Raw genomic sequence first — 18,020 nt, 5'->3', positions numbered from 1 at the left:
ACGCACTCATAAAGTCCCTCGCACTGTGCCTGGCATGTAACAGGTGCTCCCTAAATCATGGCTGCTATTACTATGGTGCTAAGTAAGGGAATATTGAGAACTCAGCTGGAGAAGAGATCTGATGACCTCCCTGGTGGAGGGTGGCCAGGGAGGGAGTGGAAGAGAGAGCTGGGGAGAGGAAACCATGCCCATAAAGAGGAAGAGAGAGGCAGAGCTGGAGGTGCCATCAGGAGAGAGAGAGGAGTAGGTTCGGTGATGACCACGCTGGGCAAGGGGTGGGCAGTCCAGCTGTGCTGTCTATCAGCTGCCTTCAGCTCAGACAATTCCTGTGCTCATCTCACTTTTGTCTCTGCCCATCGCCTCTGCTGGGTTGGCCACTCTCACCACCACAGTCACTGTTGCCACCCTGTCAGCTGCTGTTTCTTTCCTCATCTTCCTTCCTGCTCATAATATGGCAGAAGGTGGCAAGGGAAGGAGCTGCCCTCCGCCAGCAACCTCCCTGCCCCTGGAGGCTGGAGCTGCCCAGTCATGGGTAAGAACTCAGGATCTGGAGACACACAGGCTGAGTTCTGTTCCCACCTCCAGCACTTAGGAGCGGGGTGACCTCAGCAAGGGAGATGACACGGCTAAAGCTTCAGTTTCCTCATCTGCACAGTAGGGATAATGGGGCTGTTGAGAAGAAGGAATGAGATTATGCGTGGTCAGCACCCAGTGTCTGGCACACAGCAAGTGTTCAATGCATGTTTGTGTTTGCTAGTATCAAGGCCAAATAGGCCTGTGGCCTGTGCAGTCACGCAGGGTCCCATGCCCAGGAGGGGTCCCAAACTTGGTTAAGTTTTTTTTTTTTTTTTGAGACAGAGGCTTGCTCTGTGGCCAGGCTAGAAGGCAGTGGTGTGATCTTGGCTCACTGCAACCTCTGCCTCCTGGGTTCAGGTGATTCTCCTGCCTTAGCCTTCTGATGAGCTGTGACTGCAGGCATGCACCACCACGCCTGGCTAATTTTTGTGTTTTTAGTAGAGATGGGGTTTCACTCTGTTGGCCAGGATGGTCTCGATTTCTTGACCTCATGATCCACCCACCTTAGCCCTCCAAAGTGCTGGGATTACAGGTGTGAAGTCACTGCTCCCGGCTGAAACTTTTTTTTAAGAGACAGGGTCTCTGTTGCCCAGACTGTAGGAGCACAGTGGCATGATCATAGCTCACTGCAGCCTTGAACTCCTGAGTCCAAGTGATTCACCTCAGCCTGCAGAGCAGCCAGGAGTACAGGCAGGCACCACCAGCTATTTTATTTTTTAATTTTATTATTTCTTTTTTTTTTTTTTTTGTATGCAGGGTCTCACTGTGTTGCCCAGGCTGGTCTCGAGCTCTTGGCCTGAAGAGATCCTCCCGCCTTTGCCTCCCAAAGTGCTGGGATTACAGGCATGAGCCACCACACTCAGCTTTGAAATTCTTAATAATTTTTGAACACGGGTCCTGCAAATTATGTAGCTAGTCCTGGCCATTATTAGCATGTATTTATTGAATCTGCTGGCTGCCAGTGGCTACAGAAGAAGAGACCTGTCCAGGAGCCTGTTAAAGATGTGGGACATTAGAGAGCCTTGGGAATCTCAAGGGAGGGATTTAAATACAGTGATGTGGGACCATGCCAGGTTGCCAGCAATTAGAGACTAAGAGGGGAGTGAGACTCCCACACATACTCTCACTGGGGCTGGGTGCGGTGGTTCACGCCTGTAATCCCAGCACTTTGGAAGGCTGAGGCAGAAGAATTGCTTGAACCCGGGAGGCGGAGGTTGCAGTGAGCCAAGATCACGCCACTGCACTCCAGCCTGGGCAATAAGAATGAAATTGTCTTGAAGAAAAAAAAACCATCTTCTCACTGGGCACTGGGGATGGATGGGGGTGCCCTCCCCACAAACAGCCAGAACAATGGGCAGCCTCTGGAACCCAGCATGCCTCCTTATTTCAACCATTCTCCCACCAAGGACAAAGGTGTCCAAGGTACCTGAGGTAAACACCCACCCATCTGCCCTGTGGATCAATCCTCTGTGTACCCAGGACAAAGGCAGGCCATACTCAAGCTCAGGAACACAGAAGTTGTGTTTGCAGAGGCCTACATCTTCAGCATATGGAGGGACACGTGGTAAACCAGCGCTGCCCCCAAGCCCCTCAGTGCCCAGGTCCAGCCGGGTCTTGCCGTCAGGTTGGAGCTGGCATGGGGGTAGCACAGAGGAAGGGGTGCTCATTATACTTGTGGTGGCCTGAGGGCTTGGTCCAGCTCCAGGAGATGAAACTATCTCCTCCTTCTCTTAAATTTTAAATCCCAGGGTAGTATGTCTAGAAAGTAATATGGGGTGTTTGGGGCAGTGACTTGAAGCCTCAGGAGATATGGAGCCTTCTGGGGGGGGTTCTCTGGAGCTGGAGGTACCCCTAAACACTATGATGAGGCATGACCTCCCAGAGTTGCCCAGAGACCACGTCAGGAGGCACATCTGGTACCTGCTGTCGGTCTCTCCTACTGGACTGTGGGCTTCTGGAGGGCAAGGCCCACCCACAGTGAGGCTGAGCAGATATGCGCAGTCCCGGCCTCTAGGCCCATGGCACTGTCTCCTCCCTATGTCCCAGGTCCTGCCTCAGCTTCCCTGGACTCACCACCATGGCCTGGCCCTCTTGCATTCCCAGGCTTTCCTGGAGCGGCCCAGGGGAGAGTCTGAGGGTGGCTCAGCCCTGGAAGAGGCCCCTTTCCATCCACCTCCGGCCACCTGTCCTGAGAACTCACTCCTTCCAGACAGCTGGAGAGCGGCCCCAGAGCCTCTGGTTCAGGGGCCTGGGAGAAGGAAGGCTGCTCCAAGGGAGCTGAGCCAAGACTGGAGGGGAGGCCCCTGGAGTGGGTGGGAACACTGGGTGTGCGTGGATGGGGATGGAGTGCAAAAAGGCACTTGGGAGAAGTGGGAATTGGGGGTGGGGTCAAAGAGTGGAATGTGGAGCTCGTTCTCCTGGGGGCACAGCTGTTTATTCTAATCTCTCGCTTCAGCTGCTGCATGTTCCTTATCTTGGGGCTCAATCCAGACTCCCCTTCCTCCTCTGTTACTGAGCTGGGGAGGCAGACTCTATGGGAGACAGTCCTACTTCCTGCTGTGGCCACCTTAGTTCCCTGCCGCAGCCTGCTAACAGGAACAAGGGGAAAAAAACAGGCATCAAAAAGAAATGTGTGCTCCACCTCAGACCCACTCTGTGCCCATGTGTCAGTTACTGGGGCTTGAAGCTGAGTCAGCTGCCCCTCCCCTGACTTCACCCACCTCCAACTGTCGTGACAACCAGAGCTGGTCGCCCCAGAGTCACCTGGACACTTCACAACTTTACTGGTGGCACAGGACTTGCAGGGCTGGCAGACAGTGCTGGCTTATTGGGAACATGGGGCAGAGGCAGCTGTGGCCTCACGGGGTTCTCCTCTGAGCCTTCACACTGTACTCCTTCCTGCCAGCTCTGCACTTGACACCTACTGTCCCCAGTGAGATGCTATGACAGGAAGAAGACTGATTTTCCAAACAAATGGAAACACAACTCATGACATGTTTTCGATTTTTCATCCTATTTCAGAACATTCCAAAAAGTGAAAAAAGCACTAGAAAAAAAAACCTCCTTTAGTTCTTCAACCCCAAAAAACAACCCCTGTTAACACTATGGTATATTTCTTTCAGGTCTTTCTGTGTATGTGTGTACAAAATATATAGTTGTAAATATATATAAAATTTTGCATCCTAATTTTTTCCTTAATGTTACCATATAATTTTCATCTTAACATATATATTTTACAACTGACTTTTTTTTTTGAGATGGAGTCTCGCTCCTGTTGCCCAGGCTAGAGTGCAATGGCATGATCTTGGCTCACTGCAATCTCTCCTGCCCCAGCCTCCCCAGTAGCTGGGATTACAGACACCCGCCACCACGTCTGGCTAACTTTTTGTATTTTTAGTAGAGACAGGGTTTCACCATGTTGGCCAGGCTGGTCTCGAACTCCTGATCTCTGGTGATCCACCTGCCTTGGCCTCTCAAAGTGCTGGGATTACAGGTGTGAGCCACCGCACCCAGCCAACTTTTTTTTTTTTTTAAGAGACAAGGTCTTGCCCTGTCACATAGGCTGAAATGCAGCTGTGCCATCACAGCTCACTGTAGCCTCAAACTCCTAGGCTCAATCAATTCTCCTGCCTCAGCCTCCTGAATAGCAGGGACTACAGGTGCACCCCACCATGCCCAGCTAATTTTTGTATTTTTTAGTAGAGACGGGGTTTCACCATGTTGGCCAGGATGGTCTAGATCTCCTGACCTCATGATCCACCCGCCTCGGCCTCCCAAAGTGCTGGGATTACAGGCTTGAGCCACCGCGCCTGGCGACAAGGCTTTTTCTACATTTAAAATTATTTAAATAGGACAGAGCCTGGGATCTTTTGGAGGCATTTGATCTCAACACCTATGGCAGACTGGTTTCTGAATGTAGAATTTAGCATGTGAGGCCACGAGCTGGACATGAGCGCGCCTGCCTAGACTGACTGCCATGCAAGGATGTCACTCAAGGTGAGAGATCTTTTTATGTGCCCATGTCCTGTTTCCTTTGGTAGACTTTATTTTTCTTTATCCAGCCCCCTTTTCAACAGCACAGCCACTTCCTTTTGGGAGTTCCCCTCCTGTAAACCCAGAAGCCAGGCTGCCTGAACCTGCACCATAGAAACCTATCCATTCCCACCATGCGCAGACTGTCAGAGGTACAGCCAGCTGACCTGATCTCCCTGTAGATCCTTCTTTCCAGCCCTCGGCACTTTGTCCATTTCCAAGCCTGGTTCTGCAGCCTTCCTTGTGAGTCTATGATGGTTTCTGACCTTCTTCCAATGCATTCCCTTTGCCTTCTATTAGCCAGTCCACTTCTGCTGCTAACAGAACTTTGAGGCTGATGCCCCAACTCAGTGCTTTGTAAATGGCAAGTCAGGATGTTTTACTGCTTCATGAAGTCACAAAGCTAATCATGACCAGCCCATTTTAAAAATGAGACAACAAAATAGAATTTAAAAGTATCAAAAGTATGGCCAGGGTAAGTATTGTTTAGTAAGACTTGTTTTATAATATACATAAAGATGTGTGTTTGTATGCATGTGTATAAGATGGGTTAAAATTAAAACATTTCTAGGCTGGGTGTGGTGGTTCGTGCCTGTAATCCCAGCACTTTGGGAAGCCAAAGCAGGAGGATCACTTGAGGTCAGGATTTTGAGACGAGCCTGGGCAGCAGAGATGCTGTCTCCACAACAAAAATTTTAAAATTATCCAAGCATGGTGGCATGTACCTATAGTCCTAGTTACTGGGGAGGCTAAGGTGGGAGGATAGTTTGAGCCCAGGAGGGCAAGGCTGTGATGAGCTATTATTGAATCACTGTATCCCAGTCTGGGCTACAAAGCAAGTCTCTCTCTCTCTCTCTCTCTCTCTCTCTTTCTTTCTTTCTTTTTTGAGATGGAGTCTCACTCTTATTGCCCAGGCTGAAGTGCGGTGGTATGATCTCATCGTGCTTCAACCTCCGCCTCCCAGGTTCAAGCGATTCTCCTGACTCAGCCTCCCCAGTAGCTGGGATTATAGGTGCCCACCACCATGCCCGGCTAATTTTTATATTTTTAGTAAAGACGGGGTTTTGCCATTTTGGCCAGGCTGGTCTTGAACTCTTGACCTCAGGTGATCCACCCACCTCAGCCTCCCAAAGTGCTGGGATTACAGGCATGAGCCACCACACCCAGCCTAGAAATGTTTTAATTTTAACCCATCTTATACACATGCATACAAACACACATCTTTATGTATATTATAAAGCCAGCCCTGTCTCTTAAACAAAATTTTTTTTTTTCTAGTTTTGAAAAACATTGCCCTAACTGAACTTGAGGTAGTTGAGGATAAAGAACAGAGCAATCCTTCCTGGATTTTAAAAAATATTTCTCCTCAAATCTTTAGTACCTAGAAAAATATACCTCCTTGCCAACAGTGCTATATTTCAAGGTCCACCCATTATTTCCCCCCATTCATAGCTTGATACCTTTCTCTCTTCTTCAGTTAATGATGCTTAATGATAATGGACATCATTTCCTCCTGGTTTTAAAACTTCTGCTAATGCAACCAACATTCTGCCAGTCATCCTGGCTGAAAGTTCAAGGGTAGTCCTTGATTCCTCTCATTCATGTACTTCCTGGAGCACAGGGCCTATTAGAAGAGAAGGAATGCAAGGGGCAAACTACAGCGCCCAGCAACTTACCCCACTGCGGAAGCATGTGTGGTGCCTCATGGGGGAAGGGCAGAGGACCCTTCAGATCATCCTACCAAACAATTTCTAATTTCCATTGCTTCTACTTTCAAAATAGTTTCCCAGATCACCCCCTTGTTTCCATTTCTACTGGTGTTACTCTAGTTTTTTTTTTTTGAGCCAGAGTCTCACTCTGTCTCCCAGGCTGGAGTGCACTGGCATGATCTCGGCTCACTGCCACCTCCACCTCCCAGGTGCAAGCAATTCTCCTGCCTCAGCCTCCTGAGTAGCCTGGACTTCAAGCAGGCACCACCATGCCCAGCTAATTTTTTTGTATTTTTAGTAGAGACAAGGTTTCACCATGTTGGCCAGGCTAGTCTTGAACTCTTGGCTTCAAGTGATCCATCCGCCTCGGCCTCCCAAAGTGCTGGGATTACACAGGCCTGAGCCACCAAGCCCAGCGCATCACCCTAGTTTCAATCCTTTTTTGTTTTTCTGTAGATTCTCTCCTGCCAATTCTATTATTCTATCACTGCCCTAGAAGTCACTTCCTTGCTTGAAAGCCTTCAAGGGCTCCCTGTTGCCTATTAAAGTTCAAACTCCCAATCTTGACAGTGTCGGTTCAGCTCCTTTACCATTATCACAAGGTTCTTTCCAGCTTTATGTCCCACTAGGACCGTTGGCTTACAAGATCCTCTTTCTTTAAAAATTATTATTATTATTATTTTCGAGATGGAGTCTTGCTCTGTCATCCAGGCTGGAGTGCAGTGGTGCGATCTTGGCTCACTGCAACCTCCACCTCCCAAATTCCAGCAATTCTCCTGCCTCAGCCTCCCAAGTAGCTGGGATTACAGACATTCACCACCATGCCCGGCTAATTTTTGTATTTTTAGTAGAGATGGGGTTTCTCCATGTTGGCCATGCTAGTCTTGAACTCCTCACCTTGTGATCCGCCCACCTGGGCCTCCCAAAGTGCTGGGATTACAGGCATGAGCCACTGTGTCTGGCCAGTCCTCCCTTTTCTGATGAGATACCTGCCTGAGGCCAGATTTTCTTCATGTACGTCAATGAAAACATACTGCAACAGATTCAAGCAGAAACTGATACAATGATCCAGCTGTCTTCTATTAAGTCAGGCATTAAAGAGATTTGCAACCACTTGAAACAAGGCTATATTTCTGATTATTTTTGTTTTGGAAAAAAGTTTTCATTTTTTTAAAAAAAATACAATGCTTATGTTAACATGCAATGAGTTTCTTATTGTTGCTTTAAATATATTAATATTTTTTAAATTTCTCATATCAAATATTTTTATTAGAAACAAAATATCAACAGGTATATGGAAGGAGAAGTCAAAAGTTTGCGTTATTTGAGGGGATGCCACGCTGGGTGTACCGATTATTCGGTATAGTCTAAAAAACAAAAGTTCTTTGGGACCCTCAATGATTTTTCAGGGTGTAAAGTGTTCCTGAGATCAGAAAGCTTAAGAATTGCTGCATAGACCTAATGTCAGTCTCTAAAATGCCCACTTCCAAGCCTGGTTATCCAGTTCTTGGTATTCTTTTTTTTATTTTTTATTTTTTAGAGACAGGGTTTCACCGTGTTAGCCCAGATGGTCTTGATCTCCTGACCTTGTGATCTGCCTGCCTCGGCCTCCCAAAGTGCTGGGATTACAGGCGTGAGCCACTACGCCCGGCCCAGTTCTTGCTATTCCTTACCCTTATTCACATTTTGCCTCTCAGCCCCATTGTGTGACTGGACTTTTTTAACTATTAAAAAGCAAGGGCAGAGTGCAGTGGCTCACACCTGTAATCTCAGCACTTTGGGTGGCCCAGGTGGGCAGATCGCTTGAGCCCAGGAGTTCAAGACCAGCCTGTGCAACATGTCAAAACTCTGTCTCCACCAAAAATACAAAAAATTAGCTGGGCATGGCGGCTTGTGCCTGTGGTCCCAGCTACTTGGGAGGTTGAGGCAGGAGAATTGCTTGAGCCCAGGAGGCAGGGGCTGCAGTGAGTTGAGACTGTGCCACCGCACTCTAGGCTGGGTGACAGAGTGAGACCCCATCTCAATTTAAAAAAAAAAAAAAAAAAAGCAAGAAGTGGTCATAACAAAAATAATTATTGTTCTAAAATAATAGTGATTATAGAAATAACCACTAGTTCTTTTAGAAATAAGAAATAATCAGTAATATTATAGAAAAAGAATAAGAAATAAGCCTACTAATTGCCATAGAAATAAGAAATTATTTCCATAATGTGGCCTTCAGTAAAAAAGTCAGAGCATTCAGAAGAGTAAAAAGATCCAAAAGCAACCACCATTTAAAACGGAATAATTTCTCATCCAGTCCACTCCTCTTTTATCTCCTCAAATGGTACCTTTGAGAAGAAATTCCTGGTAACCCAGGCAAAAGCAACCACTCCTTCTTCCAGATTCTCACAGCCCTGTAGCTGAAACGTTTCTTAAGGCCCAGCTAGACCAAAAAGTATGCATCCTGAATTCCTAAATGTGCATATTTAACGGTCATAAATTCAATTATATCTACTGGAAGAGACATCAACCAACCACAGAAACCTATGTACTATGTATATGACGTGATGCCTTCACCCAGGATCAACATAATACTTAACTGAAAAGAACCAGATCATGTGTCCCAACAAAAACTGGCCATGCTGGAGAGTCTTCAAGATGGAAGAGCACGTCCAAATCACGCATCCTGTGCTTTAGAGCAGTCTCTTTAAAACAGAGACTTTAAGGCTGGGCGAGGTGGCTAAAATCCCAGCACTTTGGGAGGCTGAGGCAGGCAGATCACCCGAGGTCAGGAGTTCGAGATCAGCCTGACCAACATGAATAAACTCCGTTTCTACTAAAAATACAAAATTAGCCAGGCATGGTGGTACATGCCTGTAATCCAAGCTACTCGGGAGGCTAAGGCAGGAGAATCGCTTGAACTTGGGAGGCGGAGGTTGCAGTGAGCCAAGATCATGCCATTGCACTCCTGCCTGGGCAATAAGAGCGAAACTCCATCTCAATAATAATAATAATAATACAATAAAATAAAACAGAGACTTTACTAGTAACTTTAATGTGTGTCTTGTTTTTACACTGACTTTGAACCCAACGTTGTGTCAAATGTGGCTCCACTACATTTGTACAAGAATGGACAAGGGAATGGTTCCAAGGCCTCCGAGACTTACAGATGTTGGATAAATAATCCAGGTGATTGAGACCAGGAGTCCTCTACCCATGTAGCCCTATCCTCTGGACAGGGTATGTGGCATCCCCTCTGGGCCAGGGCTGCCACCCACTGCGGGGTGAGGGTCTCAGGTGTCACTTAAAGGTCAAAGTGAGAGGTCCAGCACTAGAACCCAGCTGAGCCACCCCCTCCAGATTTACACTCTTAGCTGCTGTCCTAATCCCACACTCCTCCTAAAGCCTGAGTCTCCTGTGAGAGCAAGGAAAGGAAAATGAGTGCTGGAGGGGGAGCTGGAGGAAAAGCTTATTTGCACCATTGCCGCAGTTAGGGTGGCTATGGTTGGGCTGATTCGACCAGAACTCCCCAGACGGGTTAGGGCCCAGCTCCATCTAGCAGAATTCACATTCACCACCACCCACTCCTGCTTCCGGGCCATGTGTTACACCTGACCTGCCTGCTGAGGCAAAGCTGGGGCACCCTTGGTCCTCCCCCTCCACCTTCTTGGCTTAAAAGACTTTTGACCAGGCACGGTGGCTCATGCCTGTAATCCCAGCACTTTGGGAGGCCGAAAGTGGGCAGATCACCTGAGGTTGTGAGTTTGAGACCAGCCTGACCAACATGGAGAAACACTGTCTCTACTAAAAATACAAAATTAGCCAGGTATGGTGGCGCATGCCTGTAATCCCAGCTACTCGGGAAGCTGAGGCAGGAGAATCGCCTGAACTCGTGAGGCAGAGGCTGTTGTAAGCTGAGATCATGCCATTGCCCTCCAGCCTGGGAAATAAGAGCAAAACTCTGTCTCAAAAAAAAAAAAAAAAAAAAAAAGCTGCCCTCTGGGCCGTGGTATGTACACAGATGGGGATGGTTTTAGAGGCCCCTTGGTAGCGCCTGAAGAACCTGGCTATGCTCTTGACTCAATCCAGCTGCCCCTGGGCGATCCACTGGGCAACAGCCCCACCTGGTGGACGATCAGGGAACTACGATGGGCTGGGGCGTATGGGTGAGCAAAGGACAGAAGGAGGAAACGGAAGAATAATCACAGCAGGAGTTTAAGGGCGAAGGGGCTTTGAGGTCGTCTTTCTGGCAGAAGCCCCTCTTACAGCATTAGCCCTAGACCCCATCTGTTAGAAAGGTCTTACGTTTTTTGAAAATCTGCCTCCACCAGTCCCCCTCCCCTCTACTTCAAGGTTGCCAGGGCAACCTTTGAAATATTAGCGTACAGCTGCAGCGTCCCTCCTAAATCTTCCCCTTTGCTGCAGCCTTCCAGAGTGTGACCTCAGCCTCCCACCTCCTGCATCTTTTTTTCACTTGGTGACTTTTTTTTTTTTTTTTTTTAAGACGGAACCTTGCTCTGTTGCCCAGGGTGGAGTGCAAGGGCACGATCTCTGCTCACTGCAACCTCTGCCGACTGGGTTCACGCTATTCTCCGGTCTCGGCCTCCCGAGTAGCTGGGATTACAGGTGCCTGCCACCATGCCCGGCTAATTTTTGTAATTTTAGTAGAGATGGGGTGGGGGTTTCACCATGCTGGCCAGGCTGGTCTCGAACTCCTGACCTCCAGTGATCCACCCACCTCAGTCTCCCAAAGTGCCGGGATTACAGGCCTAAGCCACCGTGCCCGGTCCAGAAAAGCACATTTTATGGGGGCTTTGCTGGGTCAAAAGCTGTTTTCTGGGCCCTGGTGTGTAAACAGATGGGGATGGGGTGGGAGCAGAGACCCCTTGAAACCAGTCAGCGCCTTAAGAACCCGGCAAGTCTTCACCCAATCCAGCAGCCCCTGGGGCGACACACTGGGCAACAGCCCCCTCCTGGTGGACGACTGGGGAACTACAACGGGCCGGGGAGAATGGGCGAGCAGAGGATGACAGAAGGGGGAAGTGCCGGAAATCACAGCAGGGGTTACAGGCCCAGGGGCTTTGAGGTCGTCTCGCTGGCAGAAGCCGCTATTACAGCATCAGCTCTAGGCCCCATTTGTTAGGTGTTACGTTTTTGAAAATCTGCCTCCACCAATTCCCCTACCCACAACTTCAAGGCTTGCCAGGGCTACCTTTAAAATATTTGCGTACAGGCCGGGCGCGGTGGCTCAAGCCTGTAATCCCAGGACTTTGGGAGGCCGAGGCGGGTGGATCACGAGGTCAAGAGATCGAGACCATCCTGGTCAACATGGTGAAACCCCGTCTCTACTAAAAATACAAAAAATTAGCTGGGTATGGCGGCACGTGCCTGTAATCCCAGTTACTCAGGAGGCTGAGGCAGGAGAATTGCCTGAACCCAGGAGGCGGAGGTTGTGGTGAGCCGAGATCGCGCCATTGCACTCCAGCCTGGGTAACAAGAGCAAAACTCCGTCTCAAAAAAAAAAAAAAAAAAAAAAAAAAAATTGCGTACAGCTGCAGCACCTCTCCTAAATCTTCCCCTTGCTGCAACCTTCCAGAGTGTGACCTTGACCTCTCACCTCCTCATTTTTTTTTCACTTGGCTATCCTTTCTTTTTCTTTTCTTTCTTTTTTTTTTTTTTTAAAGACGGAGTCTCGCTCTGTCTCCAAGCTGGAGTTCAGTGGCGCGATCTCGGGTCATTGCAACCTCTGCCTCCCGGGTTCAAGAGACTCTCCTGCCTCAGCCTCCCAAGTAGCTGGGATTACAGGCGCGCGCCACCATGCCCAGCTAATTTTTGTATTTTTAGTAGAGATGGAGTTTCACCATGTTGGCCAGGCTGGTCTGGATTTCTTGACCTCGTGATCTGCCCGCCTTGGCCTCCCAAAGGGCTGGGATTCCAGGGGTGAGCCACCGCACCCAGCCTGGCTATCCTTTCTTTTTTATTCTATTTTATCATTACTATTTTGTAGAGACGGGTTTTCCCCATGTTGGTCAGGCTGGTCTCCAATGGCTATCCTTTCTTAAATACATTAACTTCCAAGGAATCCCTTCCAATTCTCTCCCCCTCCCATATTAGCAGCAGTATTTTAAAAATACCTTAAAATACGGGGCATGGTGGCTCACACCTGTAATCCCAGCACTTTGGGAGGCCGAGGAGGGTGGATCATCTGAGGTCAGGAGTTTGAGACCAGCATGACCAACATGGAGAAACCCCATCTCTTCAAAAAAAAAAAATTATAAAAAAAAGAAAAAGAGATACTTTTAGATCTCAGCCTCCCTGTTGCTCAGTGTTTTATATGTTAGGGAAGTCAATGGTCAGGCTGAGAGTTAATTCATGAGTAAAGAGCCTAGACTCTGAAATCAGACAGATCCTTGTTTAACTCTGGGCTCTGACACTTACTAAATTATTTTGAGCAAGTTTGCCTTCCTGAGCCTCAGTTTCCTATCTGTAAATTGGAGAGAAAGGTGCTTACTACCTGGAGTTGTGGTGCAGAAATATTAAATGAGACAGTGCAGGTAAAACACTTAGGGACAGTTTCCACAACACTGTTCAGCTCCTAAGTGGCCATTACAGCCACATCCCTCTGGGTTTAAAGATTGTAGGGACTGCTTTGGGAAACAGAAAAGTGAAGGGGCCAAAGAAGGTGAAAGAGAGGCTTTCTGGAATTAGCCTTTCTCAACTGGCGCAAATCCCAGGTGAAATCCAACAGATGGGTAACTTGTTCCAATCCCATTTCTTTCTTCTTCTTCTTCTTTTTTTTTTAACATAAACTCACGATTTTATTGTCTTCCTAAAAGAAAAGAAGACATTTAGAACTGGATCACTTGGCCCTTTCTGTTCTTATCTCCTCCCAGTGCAAAATGCTTGCACCTCTTAATGGCCGGCATTCTCTTAGATCGCAGTTTGGCTCAAGGCATTCAAGCCTTAGCACAATCTTCTCTGTAATTTCAGCCTTTTTCCAGAAAATTGGCTTAGTTTGCCCACCATAGCCACTCTGCTTCCTGTCATAACGCCGCTTTCCCTGGGCATACAGAGAATCCTTGCCCTTCTTGTACGGTGTCACTTTGTGGGGTTGGTGCTTGCCACACTTCCTACGGAAAGTTCGGTGGGTTTTAGGAATGTTCACCATGTTTGCGTGAGTGCTGTCGGCACGGAAAGAAAAAGCTCTTTTTTTTTTTTTGCGACAGAGTCTTGCTCTGTCACCCAGACTGGAGTACAGTGGTACGGTCTCAGCTCACTGCAATCTCTGCCTGCCGGGTTCAAGCAATTCTCCTGCCTCAGCCTGTCAAGTAGCTGGGATTACAGGTGTGTGCGACTGCACCTGGCTAATTTTTGTATTTTTAGTAGAGACGGGCTTTCACCATGTTGGTCAGGCTGGTCTTGAACTCCTGACCTCGTGATCTGTCCGCCTTGGCCTCCCAAAGTGCGGGGATTACAGGCGTGAGTCACCACGCCCGGCCCTCCTATCCCATTTCTAGTGGTGTCTGTTGTCATCCCTAGAAAGGGGCAGGCCTTGACACCTCTCTGAAATTTAAATGTCTTCGTGGGTAAGACAAAATTTAAAATATCTTTGTGGGTAACATTAAAATTTAAATGTCTTTGTGGGTAAGATAAACACACCTACTGCTCAGTAGGGTAAGGGAAACTTGGCAGGGGCCCCAAAACTTTCCCCACCCCCAGCCCTCCCCAAACTTCCTCTTGTGGTTTTTCAACAGTACCACCTGTTCTCAGCCTAGCCAGTACCTGGGGCAGGGGGCCAGGGTGTGCCAGGGGCTCTGCTGCACCCCACCCTACCAGTGAGTGAGGGAGGAAGGCGCGTGGGAGAGGAGCAGCCTGGAGGTTTACAGTTCTGAAGGTTCACATCCTGCTTACCTGTTTTCTCAGCACAGCCACCCTCTACCCAGTTTCCACCCTTGACTCCCAGCATCAATACCCATGCCCCCAGCACACACTCCTTTCCCAAAGACAGATGCATGAAGGGCTTTGACTGCAGGCAGAGAGGGATCACCTCAAGGCCTCCCCAGACCTGTGGGGAGGCCCCCTGTAAGAAATTTAAAAGTGCTTCAGAAAGGAGGGGGAAAACGGGCTGGCATGTATGGAAACTGTCCTGTGGCCTTGCGTGCATCACCAGCATTGTCCCAGCCTGTCTGGAGGGACGGGGCAGTATACACGGATGCAGCTTTGGAAGCAGGAGCTGTGGGAAAGAGAGGTGGGAGCATCTTAAGCTTGCACCCACTCTTTGGCCATCTTCCTTACTCAGCCGCCAAGCTGGAATGCACGTCTAGAATGTGAGCGTCTCTGCTATTCTTCATTCCCAACAAAAGAGGTGTGGTGGTTTCCCATATCCACAGATTCTGGCACATCGCATCCATGTTGAGAAGCTCTTTCTTGAATATACTCTTAGTTCATTCCTCCTGGTTTATTCACATTCCCCCTTTCCCTCTGAGTGACGCTTACACAGGGGAAAATATGTGCACGCGTGCACACACACACACATACACACACACACATACACACATACACACACATACACACACATACACACACACATACACACACACACATACACACACACATACACACACATACACACACACACATACACACACACAGACACACACACACACAGCCATCAGGAAGGGATACCAGCTCTGTGCAGTTCCCACAACCCTGTTCCAGGCCTGCTGGGCTCACTGCAAACAGTACCAGCATCAAAGCTCAGCTAACAGATAGCTGTATCATCCAGGATAAAGGACCACACACTCCCTTTAGGAAAGTCCTAAGTTTCTGGGTCAAGTGTATCTTTTACGCAATCAGTCAATGAGGCAGGTTAGCTTAATGGTTAAGAATAAAGCCTCCTAGTCAGGCGCGGTGGCTCACTCCTGTAATCCCAGCATTTTGGGAGGCTGAGGTGGGGGTGGGGGGGGGAATCACTTGAGGTCAGGAGTTAGCCTGGCCAACATGGTAAAACTCTGTCTCTACTGAAAATACAAAAATTAGCCGGGTGTGGTGGTATGCGCCTGTAGTCCCAGCTACTTGGGAGGCTGAGTAGGAGAATCACCTGATCCTGGGAGGAGGAGGTTCAAGTGATTCTCCTACCTGAGGAGGTTCAAGGTTCCTCCCGGGAGGAGTGATCTTGCTCACTGCAACCTCCGCCTCCTGGATTAAAGCCATTCTCCTGCCTCAGCCTCCCAAGTAGCTGGGATTACAGGTGCCTGCTACCACGCCCTGCTATTTTTTTGTATTTTTAGTAGAGACGGGGTTTTACCACGTTGGCCAGGCTTTGGCCAGGCTGGTCTTGAACTCCCGACATCAGGTGATCCACCCACCTTGGCTTCCCAGAGTGCTGGGATTACAGGCGTGAGCCACCCCGCCTGGCTGATTTCTTGATTCTTAACTACACATCAGGCACTGTAACATGCCCTTTCTGTGTATCATCTCACTTTTTTTTTTTTTTGAGATGGAGTTTTGCTGTTGTTACCCAGACTGAAGTGCAATGGCATGATCTCGGCTCACCACAACCTCCGCCTTCTGGGTTCAAGCAATTCTCCTGCCTCAGCCTCCCAAGTAGCTGGGACTACAGGCACGCACCACCATGCCCAGCTAATTTTTGTATTTTTAGTAGAGACAGAGTTTCACCTTGTTGACCAGGATGGTCTTGATCTCTTGACCTCGTGATCCACCCGCCTCGGCCTCCCAAAGTGCTGGGATTATAGGCGTGAGCCACCACGCCCGGCCTACATCTTTCCCCCAGTTTTACAGAAGAGGAAACTGAGGCACACTAAGGATTAGGTCACATGCCCAAAGTCCCACCGCTGCCTAGTGTTAGGATCTAAGCCCAGCATCTAAGTCCTGCCGGGTACCTTAAATGGGGACGAATACGGGCAGCCAGAGTGGCTGATAAGTGAGGGAGAAAACCACTGGCAGCCACGGGCACCCCACACCCTGAGAGTGAGTCAGCAGGGCATAGACTAGGACTGGCATAGACTAGAACTCTGCTGGAATTATCAGAGACGCTTTCCATTTTAAGTTCCAGGGGGAAGAACCTCTGATTTGTTTACCATGACATCCCCAACAGCTGTGGGAATAGCCTGTGCAGACCGAGCATGGCCACAGCAAATAGGTGCTGAATGAATTCACAAGTTGGTGTGTCGGTCATTTCCCAAAGGAGCCCCGGAATTGAACGGACAGAAGAATCTGTGAGGAAGGAAAGGGAGAGCCACTTCTCCAACCATGTCTGGTCCCAAAGAGAAATGAGCTGGTGGGCAGAGGGCAAGGACTTGTCAGAGGAAATAGTCTCAGAGTCCAGGGATGGGGAGGAGGTACCCAGGATTGTGTGGACTGTCACGTCACCCCCAGGCAGACCCCCTCCCAACTGCACCCAGAAGGGAATTCCTGGGTTCTTGGGACCTAGCCCATAAAATTGTCTTTTCAGGAATTCATCCTGTTCATTCCCTTCATGCTTAGACAGTGGATTAAAGAGAGCAGGAATTGTTTCTGGGTCGCCACTTTATCCAAATGTCCAACACCACAGCTCGGGTTCAGTCTGGCTCTGTGGAATAAGTGCCCCCAAAGACTTCCATGCTTTTCATCCTTCTGAATCCAACTCAAATGCCCTTTTCTCTCTAAAGCCTCCCCAGCCTGTGTACTTCGCACACTAGCTGTGGATCAATAATCTCATTGTATCCTCAGCATCCCATATAATGCCAGGCACATAGTAGGTGTTCAATCAACGCTAAATAGTAGCTTAAGGCTCCCTTAGTCACAGCAACCAGTTTCTTCAGTGATTCCAATTGTTGACACTTCAAGAAACAGAGGAGGCTAAGACCATCACCTATGTACCAATCAGACACCACGGAGGAGTCCTTCCCTCCAGTCTCATCCCGGTGCACTGTCCACAGCACCCACAGACTCCCCCTTCCACACTGGTCTGCCCTCCTACTGGCGCCCCACCCAATCTTTGAGGTATGAGAAGAGCAACAGCCGGGTAAAGCCACGGGTCTTCCAGATCAGCTGGAGGGGGCTGTGCGGCCTTTGGGGGTTTCCCTGACTTCCAACTCCGTGCGGAACACCTCACTCTGTGGGAAAGTGAGCCAAACTTTGGGTGTCAACTGGGAGGGGATCAGGACGCGGCGAACCCATTACCCAACCAGCTCCGATACCCAACGCGTGATCTCCAGCCTGAGCTGACATCCCATCTACCCCGGTTTCTCCAGCCCCCAAGCCTACCTCCTCGGCGCAGGTGAGCTCTCCGGAGCACCGATAGGGGCCGCAGACGCTCTCTCCCGCCGCCTCTGGCGCCTGCCTTTGGGGAGTGGGGTTGTCACCACCACCCGCTGCGAGGAGGAGACGGGCGTCCGAGCAGAGCCTGTCTCCACTCCTGCAGGGAGCGGAGGACACAAAGGGGCTGGTGCTCAGCTCAGCCGAGGTTCAGTCCCCGGCCAGCCCCACCCGCCGCCGCGTACCCACGGCGAGGCCAGTAGGCTCATCCGGCGCCGCGCACCCGGGCCCGCAGCCCCCGCCCCACGCGGCCTAGGTAAGGGGGCGGGGCGCCACGGAGGCTCAGGTGTGGGTGGTGGGGCCGGCTTAGCGCAGGTTTCCAGACGGCTGCCTCCAGGCGTTCCGGACTTCATGTGCTGTCCAGGAAGTAAACAACATCCGGAGGCGCAATTTCTTTTTCTT

At 49.4% G+C, this 18,020-nt stretch overlaps 1 pseudogene; it reads right to left on the bottom strand.

Moving 5' to 3' along the window:
- Positions 1–13,095: 13,095 nt before the first annotated feature.
- Positions 13,096–13,731, bottom strand: LOC128931705 (large ribosomal subunit protein eL42-like; annotated as a pseudogene).
- Positions 13,732–18,020: the final 4,289 nt, after the last annotated feature.

Source organism: Callithrix jacchus, chromosome 4 (genome assembly GCF_049354715.1).
Source record: "Callithrix jacchus isolate 240 chromosome 4, calJac240_pri, whole genome shotgun sequence".
Taxonomy (NCBI): Eukaryota; Metazoa; Chordata; class Mammalia; order Primates; family Cebidae; genus Callithrix; species Callithrix jacchus.
The sequence above is the reverse complement of the archived record's forward strand: the minus strand, read 5'-3'. Positions and strand labels throughout refer to the sequence as shown.